Here is a 14,242-nt window from a genome sequence, read left to right on the forward strand (position 1 = left end):
GTTTTACTACATTAAAGGCGCTTTATAAATACAACTGGTTGTTGTTGTTTCCTGAAACTAATAATAAATTCCCCAGAGGGAAACAAACTTGTACTTTTACTCCCAAATATTAAAAAGTTTGTTCTACAGAAGCACGAGGTTTATCTGCTTTTATTCATGAATTTAAAAAGTCTCTAATAAAATCTGAGCCAGTGTGTTGTGAGACAAAGAGCCTTGTGTCCAATAAGGGGAATAAAGGCCCACAGCCTCCCCTGGGCCCGGGCCCTGAACAAGGGACTGGAGAAACTCGCTGCCCTGCGGATCAGACAATCAGCCGGCGCTAGTCCCGCCCCTCGGGCTCCCTGATTGGTTGGAGGACCCGCCGCCAGCTTGCTCCTCCAGCCCCGCCCTGCTCGCTCCCTATTGGTCGGAAGCTCCCGTCAATCAGGCAGTGGGCCCGGGTCACGTGTCCCTCGCCAACTTTACAAAGAAAGCCTCGCGCAGTCGCCGGGCGAAGCTGCAGGTCGGCGGGAGCGGGGTTGGGAGATTAATAAACTGCAGGTAGGCCGTGCCTCGGGCCCGAATGAGATCCAGCGGCCGGCAGTGGTGAGGCTTTTTCTCGGTGACAGGCCCGGGTTACGCGCCGCCTTCTTCTTAGGCAGTCCCCCAGAACCGAGGATGATGCTTCCACATTAACAATGAGTTCTCAGGTGACTGATGAGTCCAATGCAGACCTACAGTCTCTTGTCACAGGTGAGGCAGATGGTGGTTGAAGGGGCGGGTGGGTGGGGTGCTTGGGTTGACGTGCGCTCCTTCCGCTGTTTGCGTTTGGTTTCCGTTTGCTCCCGGCGAAGACACTCGAGGTGTTCAGCGCCTTCCCGGATGCTTCTCCTCCACTTTGTGCGGCCTTGGGCCAGGGATTCCCAGGTGTCGGTGGGGGTGTTGCACTTTTTCAAGGAGGCTTTGAGGGGTGTCCTTGAAGCGTTTCCTCTGCCCACCTGGGGCTCTCTTGCCGTGCCGGAGCTCCGAGTAGAGCGCTTGTTTTGGGAGTCTCGTATCGGGCAAGCGGACAATGTGACCCATCCATCGGAGCTGATCGAGCGTAGTCAAAGCTTCGATGCTGGGGATGTTGGCCTGAGCAAGAACACTTAACGTTGGTGTGCCTATCCTGCCAAGGAAGAGAGCGTTTGAAGACCAGGACCTCAAACCCAGCACCAAGCTCATGGTCTACAGAACAGTAGTGATACCTGCCCTCCTGTATGCTTCAGAGACATGGACTATGTAAAGCAGGCAGCTCAAAACACTGGAGAGGTACCACCAATGCTGCCTCCGCAAGATCCTGCCGCCATCTTGGTGGAGGAAAGACAGACTGGTTCCAACTGCAGCAGGGTGCATGCGAGGTGCGGACCACCGGAGAGGATCACATGGACTGAGCAGGGAGGGGGCGGGTCCTCCGGGGGGGGGGAGTGACCGGAAACAACGGGAGCAGAGCCCGCCCACTGGGCGCATGTCAGCGCAAAGCGACGTCACTGAGGGATGTATGAGGCGAGCCCTACCCTAATTCTCCACTGCACACTCGCCTCCTTCATCCCTCAGTAACCTAGCCCGACCCTGACTCTCCACTACACACTCGCCTCCTTCAACCCTCAGTGACCTAGCCCTAAACTGACTCTCCACTGCACACTCGCCTCCTTCATCCCTCAGTGACCTAGCCCGACCCTGACTCTCCACTGCACACTCGCCTCCTTCATCCCTCAGTGACCTAGCCCTACCCTGACTCTCCACTGCACACTCGCCTCCTTCATCCCTCAGTGACCTAGCCCTACCCTGACTCTCCACTGCACACTCGCCTCCTTCATCCCTCAGTGACCTAGCTCTACACTGACTCTCCACTACACACTCGCCTCCTTCATCCCTCAGTGACCTAGCCCGACCCTGACTCTCCACTGCACACTCGCCTCCTTCATCCCTCAGGGACCTAGCCCTACCCTGACACTGCACTGCACACTCGCCTCCTTCATCCCTCAGGGACCTAGCCTACCCTGACACTGCACTGCACGCTCGCCTCCTTCATCCCTCAGTGACCTAGCCCTACCCTAATTCTCCACTGCACACTCGCCTCCTTCATCCCTCAGTAACCTAGCCCGACCCTGACTCTCCACTACACACTCGCCTCCTTCATCCCTCAGTGACCTAGCCCTACCCTGACTCTCCACTGCACACTCGCCTCCTTCATCCCTCAGTGACCTAGCCCTACCCTGACTCTCCACTGCACACTCGCCTCCTTCATCCCTCAGTGACCTAGCCCTACACTGACTCTCCACTGCACACTCGCCTCCTTCATCCCTCAGTGACCTAGCCCGACCCTGACTCTCCACTGCACACTCGCCTCCTTCATCCCTCAGTGACCTAGCTCTACACTGACTCTCCACTACACACTCGCCTCCTTCATCCCTCAGTGACCTAGCCCGACCCTGACTCTCCACTGCACACTCGCCTCCTTCATCCCTCAGGGACCTAGCCCTACCCTGACACTGCACTGCACACTCGCCTCCTTCATCCCTCAGGGACCTAGCCTACCCTGACACTGCACTGCACGCTCGCCTCCTTCATCCCTCAGTGACCTAGCCCGGCCCTGACACTGCACTGCACGCTCGCATCCTCCCTCAGTGACCTAGCCCGACCCTGACTCTCCACTGCACACTCGCCTCCTTCATCCCTCACTGATCTAGCCCTACCCTGACTCTCCACTGCACACTCGCCTCCTTCATCCCTCAGTGACCGAGCCCATCCCTGACTCTCCACTGCACACTCGCCTCCTTCATCCCTCAGTGACCTAGCCCTACCCTGACTCTCCACTGCACACTCGCCTCCTTCATCCCTCAGTGACCTAGCCCGACCCTGCGACTCCACTACACACTCGCCTCCTTCATCCCTCAGTCACCTAGCCCGACCCTGAGACTCCACTGCACACTCTCCTCCTTCATCCCTCAGTGACCTAGCCCTACCCTGACTCTTCACTGCACACTCGCCTCCTTCATCCCTCAGTGACCTAGCCCTACCCTGACTCTCCACTGCACACTCGCCTCCTTCATCCCTCAGTGACCTAGCCCGACCCTGACTCTCCACTACAAACTCGCCTCCTTCATCCCTCAGTGACCTCGTCCTACCCTGACTCTCCACTGAACACTCGCCTCCTTCATCCCTCAGTCACCTAGCCCGACCCTGACTCTCCACTGCACACTCACCTCCTTCATCCCTCAGTGATCTAGCCCGACCCTGACTCTCCACTGCACACTCGCCTCCTTCATCCCTCAGTGACCTAGCCCGACCCTGACTCTCCACTGCACACTCGCCTCCTTCATCCCTCAGTGTCCTAGCCCGAGCCTGACTCTCCACTGCACACTCGCCTCCTTCATCCCTCAGTGTCCTAGCCCGACCCTGATTCTCCACTGCACACTCGCCTCCTTCATCCCTCAGTGACCTAGCCCTACCCTGACTCTCCACTGCACACTCGCCTCCTTCATCCCTCACTGACCTAGCCCGACCCTGACTCTCCGCTGCACACTCGCCTCCTTCATCCCTCAGTGACCTAGCCCGACACTGACTCTCCACTACACACTCGCCTCCTTCATCCCTCAGTGACCTAGCCCTACACTGACTCTCCACTGCACACTCGCCTCCTTCATCCCTCAGTGACCTAGCCCTACCCTGACTCTCCACTGCACACTCACCTCCTTCATCCCTCACTGACCTAGCCCGACCCTGACTCTCCACTGCACACTCGCCTCCTTCATCCCTCAGTGACCGAGCCCGACCCTGGCTCTCCACTGCACACTCGCCTCCTTCATCCCTCAGTGACCTAGCCCGACCCTGACTCTCCACTACACACTCGCCTCCTTCATCCCTCAGTGACCTAGCCCGACCCTGACTCTCCACTGCACACTCGCCTCCTTCATCCCTCAGTGACCTAGCCCTACCCTGACTCTCCACTACAGACTCGCCTACTTCATCCCTCAGTGACCTAGCCCGACCCTGACTCTCCACTGCACACTCGCCTCCTTCATCCCTCAGTGACCTAGCCCGACACTGACTCTCCACTACACACTCGCCTCCTTCATCCCTCAGGGACCTAGCCCGACCCTGACTCTCCACTGCACACTCGCCTCCTTCATCCCTCAGTGTCCTAGCCCTACCGTGACACTGCATTGCACACTCGCCTCCTTCATCCCTCAGTGACCTAGCCCTACCCTGACTCTCCACTGCACACTCGCCTCCTTCATCCCTCAGTGTCCTAGCCCGAGCCTGACTCTCCACTGCACACTCGCCTCCTTCATCCCTCAGTGACCTAGCCCGACCCTGACTCTCCACTGCACACTCGCCTCCTTCATCCCTCACTGACCTAGCCCGACCCTGACTCTCCACTGCACACTCGCCTCCTTCATCCCTCAGTGACCTAGCCCTACCCTGACTCTCCACTGCACACTCGCCTCCTTCATCCCTCAGTGACCTAGCCCGACCCTGACTCTCCACTGCACACTCGCCTCCTTCATCCCTCAGTGACCTAGCCCGACCCTGGCTCTCCACTGCACACTCGCCTCCTTCATCCCTCACTGACCTAGCCCGACCCTGACTCTCCACTGCACACTCGCCTCCTTCATCCCTCAGTGACCTAGCCCGACCCTGACTCTCCACTGCACACTCGCCTCCTTCATCCCTCACTGACCTAGCCCGACCCTGACTCTCCACTGCACACTCGCCTCCTTCATCCCTCAGTGACCTAGCCCTACCCTGACTCTCCACTGCACACTCGCCTCCTTCATCCCTCAGTGACCTAGCCCGACCCTGACTCTCCACTGCACACTCGCCTCCTTCATCCCTCAGTGACCTAGCCCGACCCTGGCTCTCCACTGCACACTCGCCTCCTTCATCCCTCAGTGACCTAGCCCGACCCTGACTCTCCACTGCACACTCGCCTCCTTCATCCCTCAGTGACCTAGCCCTACCCTGACTCTCCACTACAGACTCACCTACTTCATCCCTCAGTGACCTAGCCCTACCCTGACTCTCCACTACACACTCGCCTCCTTCATCCCTCAGTGCCCAAGCCCGACCCTGACTCTCCACTACACACTCGCCTCCTTCATCCCTCAGTGACCTAGCCCGACCCTGACTCTCCACTGCACACTCGCCTCCTTCATCCCTCAGTGATCTAGCTCTATCCTGACTCTCCACTGCACACTCGCCTCCTTCATCCCTCAGTGACCTAGCCCTACCCTGACTCTCCACTACACACTCGCCTCCTTCATCCCTCAATGACCTAGCCCGACCCTGACTCTCCACTGCACACTCGCCTCCTTCATCCCTCAGTGACCTAGCCCGACCCTGACTCTCCACTGCACACTCACCTCCTTCATCCCTCAGTGACCTAGCCCGACACTGACTCTCCACTGCACACTCGCCTCCTTCATCCCTCAGTGACCTAGCCCTACCCTGACCCTCCACTGCACACTCGCCTCCTTCATCCCTCAGTGACCTAGCCCTACCCTGACTCTCCACTGCACACTCGCCTCCTTCATCCCTCAGTGACCTAGCCCGACCCTGACTCTCTACTGCACACTCACCTCCTTCATCCCTCAGTGACCTAGCCCGACACTGACTCTCCACTGCACACTCGCCTCCTTCATCCCTCAGTGACCAACCCTACCCTGACTCTCCACTGCACACTCGCCTCCTTCATCCCTCAGTGACCTAGCCTGACCCTGACTCTCCACTGCACACTCACCTCCTTCATCCCTCAGTGACCTAGCCCTACCCTGACACTGCATTGCACACTCGCCTCCTTCATCCCTGAGTGACCTAGCCCGACCCTGATGCTCCACTGCACACTCGCCTCCTTCATCCCTCAGTGACCTAGCCCGACCCTCACTCTCCACTGCACACTCGCCTGCTTCAACCCTCAGTGACCTAGCCCTACCCTGACCCTCCACTGCACACTCGCCTCCTTCATCCCTCAGTGACCTAGCCCTACCCTGACTCTCCACTGCACACTCGCCTCCTTCATCCCTCAGTGACCTAGCCCGACCCTGACTCTCCACTGCACACTCGCCTCCATCATCCCTCAGTGACCTAGCCCGACCCTGACTCTTCACTGCACACTCGCCTGCTTCATCCCTCAGTGACCTAGCCCTACCCTGACTCCCCACTGCACACTCGCCTCCTTCATCCCTCAGTGACCTAGCCCTACCCTGACACTGCATTGCACACTCGCCTCCTTCATCCCTCAGTGACCTAGCCCTACCCTGACTCTCCACTGCACACTCGCCTCCTTCATCCCTCGGTGACCTAGCCCTACCCTGACTCTCCACTGCACACTCGCCTCCTTCATCCCTCAGTGACCTAGCCCGACCCTGACTCTCCACTGCACACTCGCCTCCTTCATCCCTCAGTGACCTAGCCCGACCCTGACTCTCCACTGCACACTCGCCTCCTCCATCCCTCAGTGACCTAGCCCGGCCCTGACTCCACTGCACACTCGCCTCCTTCATCCCTCAGTGACCTAGCCCATCCCTGACTCTCCACTGCACACTCGCCTCCTTCATCCCTCAGTGAACCAGCCCGACCCTGATTCTCCACTGCACACTCGCCTGCTTCATACCTCAGTGACGTAGCCCGGCCCTGACTCCACTGCACACTCGCCTCCTTCATCCTTCAGTGACCTAGCCCGGCCCTGACTCCACTGCACACTCGCCTCCTTCATCCTTCAGTGACCTAGCCCGGCCCTGACTCTCCACTGCACACTCGCCTCCTGCATCCCTCAGTGACCTAGCCCTACCCTGACTCTCCACTGCACACTCGCCTCCTTCATCCCTCAGTGACCAAGCCCTACCCTGACTCTCCACTGCACACTCGCCTCCTTCATCCCTCAGTGACCTAGCCCTACCCTGACTCTCCACTGCACACGCGCCTCCTTCATCCCTCAGTGACCTAGCCCTACCCTGACTCTCCACTGCACACTCGCCTCCTTCATCCCTCAGTGACCTAGCCCTACCCTGACTCTCCACTGCACACTCGCCTCCTTCATGCCTCAGTGACCTAGCCCTACCCTGACTCTCCACTACAGACTCGCCTCCTTCATCCCTCAGTGACCTAGCCCGACCCTGACTCTCCACTGCACACTCGCCTCCTTCATCCCTCAGTGACCTAGCCCTACCCTGATTCTCCACTGCACACTCACCTCCTTCATCCCTCAGTGACCTAGCCCTACCCTGAATCTCCACTGCACACTCGCCTCCTTCATCCCTCAGTGACCTAGCCCTACCCTGACACTGCACTGCACACTCGCCTCCTTCATCCCTCAGTGACCTAGCCCTACCCTGACTCTCCACTGCACACTCGCCTCCTTCATCCCTCAGTGACCTAGCCCTACCCTGACACTGCACTGCACACTCGCCTCCTTCATCCCTCAGTGACCTAGCCCTACCATGACTCTCCACTGCACACTCGCCTCCTTCATCCCTCAGTGACCTAGCCCGACCCTGACTCTCCACTGCACACTCGCCTCCTTCATCCCTCAGTGACCTAGCCCGTCTCTGACTCTCCACTGCACACTCGCCTCCTTCATCCCTCAGTGACCTAGCCCTACCCTGACACTGCATTGCACACTCGCCTCCTTCATCCACCTAGCCCTACCCTGACCCTCCACTGCACACTCGCCTCCTTCATCCCTCAGTGACCTAGCCCGACCCTGACTCTCCACTGCACACTCGCCTCCTCCATCCCTCAGTGACCTAGCCCGACCCTGACTCTCCACTGCACACTCGCCTCCTTCATCCCTCAGTGACCTAGCCCTACCCTGACTCTCCACTGCACACTCGCCTCCTTCATCCCTCAGTGACCTAGCCCGACCCTGACTCTCCACTGCACACTCGCCTCCTTCATCCCTCAGTGACCTAGCCCTACCCTGACACTGCATTGCACACTCGCCTCCTTCATCCCTCAATGAACTAGCCCGACCCTGACTCTCCACTGCACACTCGCCTCCTTCATCCCTCAGTGACCTAGCCCGACCCTGACTCTCCACTGCACACTCGCCTCCTCCATCCCTCAGTGACCTAGCCCGACCCTGACTCTCCACTGCACACTCGCCTCCTTCACCCCTCAGTGATCTAGCCCTACCCTGAATCTCCACAGCACACTCGCCTCCTTTATCCCTCAGTGACCTAGCCCGACCCTGACTCTCCACTACACACTCGCGTCCTTCATCCCTCAGTGATCTAGCCCTACCCTGACTCTCCACTGCACACTCACCTCCTTCATCCCTCAGTGACCTAGCCCGACCCTGACTCTCCACTGCACACTCGCCTCCTTCATCCCTCAGTGACGTAGCCCGGCCCTGACTCCACTGCACACTCGCCTCCTTCATCCCTCAGTGACCTAGCCCATCCCTGACTCTCCACTGCACACTCGCCTCCTTCATCCCTCAGTGAACTAGCCCGACCCTGATTCTCCACTGCACACTCGCCTCCTTCATCCCTCAGTGACCTAGCCCTACCCTGACTCTCCACTGCACACTCGCCTGCTTCATACCTCAGTGACGTAGCCCGGCCCTGACTCCACTGCACACTCGCCTCCTTCATCCTTCAGTGACCTAGCCCGACCCTGACTCTCCACTGCACACTCGCCTCCTGCATCCCTCAGTGACCTAGCCCTACCCTGACTCTCCACTGCACACTCGCCTCCTTCATCCCTCAGTGACCTAGCCCGACCCTGACTCTCCACTGCACACTCGCCTCCTTCATCCCTCAGTGACCTAGCCCTACCCTGATTCTCCACTGCACACTCGCCTCCTTCATCCCTCAGTGACCTAGCCCTACCCTGACACTGCACTGCACACTCGCCTCCTTCATCCCTCACTGACCTAGCCTGACCCTGATTCTCCACTGCACACTCGCCTCCTTCATGCCTCAGTGACCTAGCCCGACCCTGACTCTCCACTGCACACTCGCCTCCTTCATCCCTCAGTGACCTAGCCCTACCCTGACTCTCCACTGCACACTCGCCTCCTTCATGCCTCAGTGACCTAGCCCGACCCTGACTCTCCACTGCACACTCGCCTCCTTCATCCCTCAGTGATCTAGCCCGACCCTGACTCTCCACTGCACACTCGCCTCCTTCATCCCTCAGTGACCTAGCCCGTCTCTGACTCTCCACTGCACACTCGCGTCCTTCATCCCTCAGTGACCTAGCCCGACCCTGACTCTCCACTGCACACTCGCCGCCTTCATCCCTCAGTGACCTAGCCCTACCCTGATTCTCCACTGCACACTCGCCTCCTTCATCCCTCAGTGACCTAGCCCGACCCTGACTCTCCACTGCACACTCGCCTCCTTCATCCCTCAGTGACCTAGCCCTACCCTGATTCTCCACTGCACACTCGCCTCCTTCATCCCTCAGTGACCTAGCCCTACCCTGACACTGCACTGCACACTCGCCTCCTTCATCCCTCACTGACCTAGCCTGACCCTGATTCTCCACTGCACACTCGCCTCCTTCATGCCTCAGTGACCTAGCCCGACCCTGACTCTCCACTGCACACTCGCCTCCTTCATCCCTCAGTGACCTAGCCCTACCCTGACTCTCCACTGCACACTCGCCTCCTTCATCCCTCAGTGATCTAGCCCGACCCTGACTCTCCACTGCACACTCGCCTCCTTCATCCCTCAGTGACCTAGCCCGTCTCTGACTCTCCACTGCACACTCGCGTCCTTCATCCCTCAGTGACCTAGCCCGACCCTGACTCTCCACTGCACACTCGCCGCCTTCATCCCTCAGTGACCTAGCCCTACCCTGATTCTCCACTGCACACTTGCCTCCTTCATCCCTCAGTGACCTAGCCCGTCTCTGACTCTCCACTGCACACTCGCCTCTTTCATCCCTCAGTGACCTAGCCCTACCCTGATTCTCCACTGCACACTTGCCTCCTTCATCCCTCAGTGACCTAGCCCGTCTCTGACTCTCCACTGCACACTCGCCTCTTTCATCCCTCAGTGACCTAGCCCGACCCTGATTCTCCACTGCACACTCACCAGCTTCATCCCTCAGCCACAGAGCCCGACCCTGACTTTAACTACTATAGGTCTGCATCTATACGGGTGAGCCATTGTCTTTGTGTCAGGCCTCGGCTCAGTTGGTATCTCCCTTGTCTCTGAGTCAGAAGGTTGTTGGTTCAAGTTCCCACTCCAGTGACTTAAGCACAAAAATCTAGTCTGATACTCCAGTGCAGTACTGAGCCGCTGCACTGTTGGAGGTGCTGTCTTTTGGATGTGGTATTGAACCGAGGTCCCGTCTGCTCTTTCGGGTGGACGTAAAGGATCCCATGGTACTATTTCGAAGAAGAGCCAAGGGAGTTCTCCCCGGTGTCCTGGCCAATATTTATAGAGTCATAGAGTTATACAGCACAGAAAGTGGCCCATCGCGTCCGCGCCGGCCATCAAGCCCTGTCTATTCTAATCCCATTTTCCAGCACTTGGTCCCTTGTATGCTATGGCATTTCAAGTGCTCATCCAAATGCTTCTTGAATGTTGTTAGGGTTCCTGCCTCTACCACCCTTTCAGGCATTGAGTTCCAGATTCCAACCACCCTCTGGGTGAAAAAGTTCTTCCTTAAATCCCCTCTAAACCTCCTGCCCCTTACCTTGAAGCTATGCCCCCTTGTTATTGACCCCTCTACTAAGGGAAAAAGTTCCTTTCTATCTACCCTATCTATGCCCCTCATAATTTTGTACACCTCAATCAGGTCCCCCCTCAGCCTTCTCTGCTCCAAGGAAAACAACCCCAGCCTGTCCAGTCTTTCTTCATAGCTGAAGCGCTCCAGCCCAGGTAACATCCTGGTGAATCTCCTCTGCACCCTCTCCAAAGCAATCACATCCTTCCTATAGTGTGGTGACCAGAACTGCACACAGTATTCCAGCTGTGGCCTAACCAGCGTTTTGTACAGCTCCATCATAACCTCCCTGCTCTTATATTCTATGCCTCGGCTAATGAAGGCAAGTATCCCATATGCCTTTTTAACCACCTTATCCACCTGTTCTGCTGCCTTCAGGGATCTATGTACATTCACACCAAGGTCCCTCTGATCCTCTGTCTTTCCTAGGGTCTTACCATTCATTGTGTATTCCCTTGCCTTGTTAGTCCCTCCAAAATGCATCACCTCACACTTTTCAGGGTTAAATTCCATTTGCCACTGTTCCGCCCATCTGACCAACCCATCTATATCGTCCTGCAGACTGAGGCTACCCTTCTCGCTATTTACCACCCCACCAATTTTCGTGTCATCTGCGAACTTACTGATCATACCTTTTACATTCACATCCAAATCATTAATGTAGACCACAAACAGCAAGGGACCCAGCACCAATCCCTGCGGTACCCCACTGGACACAGGCTTCCAATCACAAAAACAACCTTCGACCATCACCCTCTACCTTCTGCCACTAAGCCAGTTTTGGATCCAATGTGCCAAGGCACCCTGGATCCCATGGGCTCTTACCTTCTTGATCAGTCTCCTATGCGGGACTTTATCGAAAACCTTACTGAAATCCATGTATACCACATCCACTGCACTACCCTCATCCACACACCTAGTTACCCCCTCGAAAAATTCAATCAAATTGGTCAGACATGATCTTCCCTTGACAAAGCCATGCTGACTATCTCTGATTAATCCCTGCCTCTCCAAATGGAGACTAATTCTGTCCCTCAGAATTTTTTCCAATAATTTCCCTACCACTGATGTTAGGCTCACTGGCCTGTAATTCCCTGGTTTATCCCTACTACCCTTCTTGAATAATGGTACTACGTTAGCTGTTCTCCAGTCCTCTGGCACATCCCCTGTGGCCAGAGAGGTTCTGAAAATTTGTGTCAGAGCCCCTGCAATCTCCTCCTTTGCCTCACACAGCAGCCTGGGATACATCTCGTCCGGGCCTGGGGATTTATCCACTTTTAAGCCTGCTAAAACCGCTAGTACCTCCTCCCTCTCAATGCTAATATGTTCAAGTATATCACAGTCCCCCTGCCCGATTTCTATGTCTACATCGTCCTTCTCCATTACCCCTCAATCAACATCATAGAAACAAATTATCTGGTCATTATCACATTGCTGTTTGTTTGTTTGTTTGTTTCCTACGTTCCAACAATGGCTACACTTCAAAAAGTACTTCATTGGCTATAAACGCTTTGGGATGTCCTGTGGTCATGAAAGGCGTTATATAAATGCAAGACTTTCTTTCTCTAAATAGCACAAACAGATGCACAATAAGGGAAATCAATCTCTGTACCTTTATAAGAACATGAAAAATAGGAGCAGGAGTAGGCCATTCGGCCCTTCGAGCCTGCTCCACCATTCAGTGACATCATGGCTGATCTTCTGCCTCAACTCCATTCACCGGCCCTATCGCCATATCCCTTGATGCCCTTACCGGTCAGAAATCTATCGACTTCTGTTTTGAATATACCCAATGACTGAGCCTCCACAGCCCTCTGGGGTAGAGAATTCCAAAGATTCACCACCCGCTGTGTGAAGAAATTTCTTCTCATCTCAGCCCTGAATGGCTGACCCTTTATCCTGAGGCTGTGGCCCCTGGTTCTAGATTCCCCAGCCAAGGGAAACATTCTCCCAGCATCCACCCTATGAAGCCCTGTAATAATTTTGTATGCTTCAATGAGATCCCCTCTCATTCTTCTGAATTCAAGAGAATACAGGCCTAGTTTACTCAATCTCTTCTCATACGACAGTCCCGCCATCCCAGGAATCAATCTCGTGAACCTTCGTTGCACTCCCTCTATGGCAAGTATATCCTTCCTTAGGTAAGGAGACCAAAATTGTACACAGTACTCCAGGTGTGGTCTCACCAACGCCCTATATAATTGGAGTAAGACTTCTTTACTCCTGTACTCAAATCCTCTTGTAACGAAGGCCAGCATAACATTTGCCTTCCTAATGGCTTGCTGCACCTGAACATTCACTTTCAGTGACACATGTACAAGGACATCCAGGTCCCTTTGAGCACCTGCATTCCCCAATCTTTCACCATTTAGGAAATACTCTGCCTTTCTGTTTTTTCTACCAAAGTGGATAACTTCACATTTATCCACATTATATTCCATCTGCCATGTTCTCGCCCACTCACTGAGCCTGTCGAGATCCCCTTGAAGCCTCTAACAGTGATGGAGTGAGGGCAATGAATGAGCTAATAACACCTGATCCACTTGGCACTGAAGTGTCTGAAACTCAGAATTGGAACTCCAGGAAAACACAATACTGAACATGGTGGATGCCATTACCCAGAGTGCCCCACGCGGGTGAATACGGCCTATCTCCGTCAGCAGGGGCGCAGCAGGTTCCCCGAAGACCACCTTCCTGCGTGGAGCATGCACGGTGCGGCTCCAGGACACTGAGTGGGGGCGAGTGCGGCCTCAGCAACACCGAGTGCGCGTCTCAGGCCCCGAATCAGAGTGGCTGGGCCCGGCGGACGTGCGGCCAGGGCCCCGGCACCAGGAAACCCAGGGTGCAGCGCCTCCCCCAGACAGGAGAAACCACAACTGGCATTGACACAGCCAGACCCGCCAATCCAGAGCCAGCTTGTATCAGGGTGGGCGATGGATGCGGAAGTCGGTCCCTGGCCGCCTGTGTAGGTCTTTTTGTTGCTTCAGTTTGAGCTGGAGTAGAGATGGAGGAGAAGCTGCTGGGTTTAACCCCCAGTACTTCTGAGCCCAGGAGGACCCAACAATTTCCAATGTGGGACTGTCAAGGGAGGTGGATTCTAGGGGAGATTAGATTCCGAAACAGACGCTGTCCCTACAATGTAAAAGAATATTGTTTCAGGAACAGGCATTTCTGTAAAGGCTTTTAATCTATTTTACATACAGCTTTATTCATTCGTGGGGTGTGGGTGTCGCTAACAAGACCAGCATATTTTGCCAATCCCTAGTTTCCTGTTGAGAAGGTGATGGTGGGCCTTCTTCTTGAACAGCTGCAGTCCATGTGGTGAATGTACTCCCACAATGCTGTTAGGGAGTGCGTTCCAGGATTTTCACCGAGCGATGATGCAGGAACGAATATGTCCCAGTCAGGATGGTGTGTGACTTGGTGAGGAACTTGGAGGTGGTGGTGTTCCCATGCACCTGCTGCCCTGGTCCTTCTAGGTGGTGGAGGTCGCGGGTTTGGGAGGGTCTGTCAAAGTCCTTGTCCAGTTGCAGATGTA

At 55.9% G+C, this 14,242-nt stretch overlaps 1 protein-coding gene across 1 annotated transcript in view; it reads right to left on the minus strand.

The window, feature by feature from the left end:
* LOC147119485 (uncharacterized) overlaps positions 1 to 14,242 on the minus strand; it is a 146,583-nt gene that overhangs the window by 62,333 nt on the left and 70,008 nt on the right.

This window comes from Somniosus microcephalus, chromosome 4 (assembly GCF_052327205.1).
Source record: "Somniosus microcephalus isolate GS21.2 chromosome 4, FLI_Smic_1.0, whole genome shotgun sequence".
NCBI classification, from domain to species: domain Eukaryota; kingdom Metazoa; phylum Chordata; class Chondrichthyes; order Squaliformes; family Somniosidae; genus Somniosus; species Somniosus microcephalus.